This window comes from Chiloscyllium plagiosum, unplaced genomic scaffold, assembly GCF_037043375.1.
Source record: "Chiloscyllium plagiosum isolate Xiang-an unplaced genomic scaffold, Cpla_swu_hap1 HiC_scaffold_47, whole genome shotgun sequence".
Lineage (NCBI taxonomy): Eukaryota > Metazoa > Chordata > Chondrichthyes > Orectolobiformes > Hemiscylliidae > Chiloscyllium > Chiloscyllium plagiosum.
The window spans coordinates 39,537,192-39,540,588 of record NW_028270185.1 but is presented as its reverse complement, the minus strand read 5'-3'; the positions used below and the strand labels follow the sequence as shown (position 1 = coordinate 39,540,588).

General features: G+C 37.8%; 1 non-coding gene across 1 annotated transcript; it reads left to right on the top strand.

Moving 5' to 3' along the window:
* Window positions 1-318: 318 nt before the first annotated feature.
* Window positions 319-391, top strand: trnar-acg (transfer RNA arginine (anticodon ACG)). Its single transcript has one exon. It is a non-coding gene; the product is annotated as a tRNA-Arg (tRNA).
* The last annotated feature ends 3,006 nt before the right edge of the window (window positions 392-3,397 follow it).

Genomic DNA, 3,397 nt, shown 5'->3' with positions numbered 1-3,397 from the left:
CCTCTGAAAGTTAACTGGTATATTACATGTGGTGATTAGGCTCACGTTCACGTCAGTTATGCTGAAGAAGTGGATTCGAAATTCATCAGATCAGCAGTGATTCCATTGAGTGACTGAGCAGACATTCATTCTGCTGAATGGAAACTTCATGAGGACATATGTGTTTTTAGTTGGAAAATTCGCTGCTTTGAAAGGTGATGAAGATTAGACTGAAGCAGTGACAGTGATTATCTTTATTGCTTGTTCAACTGGTGAACATGACTGCTATTAACCGTGTCCGTATTAACATCACGGCTCCTGAGTGTGCGTGTATGCATCGGGCCAGTGGTGCAATGGATAACGCGCCTGACTACGGATCAGGAGACTGTAGGTTCCAATCCTACCTGGCTCGCAGGCAGGGCAGACGTTAATCCTGCTTAAACAGTGATTTTTCTGAAGCCGGAATAAGGTATGAGCTCTTCATCTGCAAGAACGAGAATGCCCTCATGAAATTTCCCCGAGGACATGAGAGTCAATGTTGCAGCGTCATCACAGGAGGGAAGCCGAATAGTCGTCCACGTTTCTCAAGGGCGCCTTTCCATTTCATAAAGCCATCGATCGAATAACTGTTGCTCACTTTGAGCATTTTTCGAAACTCTTTGGCCAGTGGAATCAGAGAAGAATGAAGGGTTAACTGTCCAACTGATCTTTATAGGGAATGAGTTCCTGAGTCTACCACCCGCTGACTGATAAAGTTTTCCTGCCAGTCTATACAAAGCTTTCTGCATCTTATCTGAAATCTACAAACCCTGGTCATAGAGAAAGAGCAAATGTTTCCTTCAATCTGTAATTCCTTGCTCCTCATTATTTCGTACACGTCAATCATGTCTCCTCACAATCAGCACTACGCTGAGAAAAACAACATTTTGAAAGTCTTGTGTTCACTGAAATTTCTTGCCTGTTTTTAACAGTTCATTGAGTGGAGTAGTCCCACTGCTAACATTCAGCACAAACTTTCAGTAAAAGCCACTCAATGCGTGGAACCGTAGTCCTGCTATTTTCGTCAACAATGTGTAAAAGTCCCCTGCAACTTTCGTTTTCGCATGCCGTGGGGCTATTTGTCCGTGTTCAACGATATATCCCATATGGCGTTACAAAATTGCTTTTGATCTTTCTGACAAAGTTCGCTGCCAGTAACGTTTGAGGAAGTCCAACTTAGAAATGTAAGTTGCTCCTCCAATCTTTTCCACACAGTCCTCCAACCTCAGATATGTATACGCATCAGTCTTTCTAAAAACATTGATTTTGTGATAGTCCACACATAACTGTTGGGTCTTATCCCGCTTTGGCATCATGATGATGGGTGAATTCCATTCATTGAAACTCACTTCGGTTATGCCATATTGGTGCATATGTGACATCTCCTTATGAACTTGTAAAACTTTAAAGGGTTATGCCTGCAAGATGTTACAGAGTCAGAACAGCATCTCCTATATTTACATCATCTACAATTAGATTATTCATTCCCAGTATATTTCAGCAGATCTCCCCATGCAAGAGTAATAACTCTTTCGATTTTCTTCTGGAAGATAACTGAATAACTTTACCAATTTTGGACAACTTTTGCATTGTCCACTTTTATTTCAGGAACATCCAATGCAGAATTCCCTGACATTGAGGGCGGCACGGTGGCACGGTGGTTAGCACTGCTGCCTCAGTTTTAAGAAGAAAACGAACAATTAATATGAGAACTTCAGTGAATTTACAGAGGCAACTCTCAGTTTTTGCTCTGATGAGCTGATAAATAATTTTAATGGGCATGAGCTAAAAATGTTTGCACCTACAGTTTAACAAAACCCAGTTTAGACTTGTTTTGCAATATTTGGGCTGAAAACCTGTTTGAGAAAAGCAAAAATCAGGACCATCAACATCTCTTCATGTTAGAACCCGTGGTCTTTAGGAATAAAGAATATATATTGCTTTGAGCAACCAGTGTTGTGTGTAATTACTGCAGTTATTGGATGGAATGATAACCAGATACTTACTGAGATGCTTGCTTTCAGGAGCAATAAGATAGTTACTTAGATTATTCCACTTAATAGTAATTAGCTGGTCATGAAGACATTTGTATGGCTTTATGTGAAGTGTTTTATGTGATCATGGATTTCAATAAGATTGAGATAGTTTACAAAATTTAGGAAGAGGTTGACAACTCAGTGTTAAAGATATGTGAAGTCAACAATTTGAAAAATAATCTTTGGTAGAATTCCTTCTTCAAACACAATTAAACCATTATGCAAGAAGTGAGATAAATGTGAGGCATGCAAGCTTCAAATGACCACACGCCAATATTTTCAAAATATATTAAACTTTCATTCAATATGAATAGGTGAATGGAAAATAAAGGCAAATTCTCGACGATTGATAAATTGAACAATAAGTAGAAATTTAATTTGATCAATACATAAGCATAATTTTCTAATTTGCAAAATTGAATTAGAAATGGAAGGAATCAGCTGACTAATGATTAATAGGAAGTTACATTTCATTATTTTACAGCAGAAGAAATCAATTTTATTACACCTTTATAATAATGGAGAACAATGATTTATGTGCTTGAAATGTTTGAATTTAGTGCTTTTTCACTTTTATGACTGCAATGTTCTCAAACATCTTCCATGAATTTAGGTCCAGGAGAATTACATACTGCCTTTTCGTGGGAACCTGAAGAAAATATCTTCTTTTGAATCAAAGGGAAAAAATGGGTGGAACAATGGTTAGCACTGCTGTGTCCCAGCGCCAGGGACCAGGGTTCAATTCTCATCTCGGGTGACTGTCTGCATGGCATTTGCACATTCTCCCCATGTCTGCGTGGGTTTCCTCCCACAATTCAAAGAATCACAGGCCAGGTGAATCGGTCATGCTAAATTTCCCAGAGAGTGATGTACATTAGTCGGGGTAAATATAGGGTAGGGGTTTGGGTGGGCTACTGATTGGAGGGTCGGTGTGGATTTGTTGCGCCGAAGCGCATGTTTCCATACTGTAGAGAACCTAATCTAATGAACAGCAGACCGTGAATTAGTCATTCAATGTGACTGTTCACGTGAAGACAACTTTCCTTCATTTCAAAAAAGTTAAATTTTCAAACTTTAAAAAATATTGCTTAATGAAACAGCAAAGAGATGTTTTGTTTATTTTTTGTTGTGTGAAACATCATGAATTTTAAATTATTTTGTAGCACGAAGAATAGTTAATTCTTATTGTGATTATAAACACAATAAATGTTAGTATTGAAGTGAAAATAATTAAATGAATTCAACATTGTTTCCACCATTAAAATAAAACTTGATACTCGCAATGATTGAGAGATTATACACTGCAATATTTTTATATTTATTCATATACTGAGTTGTAATTC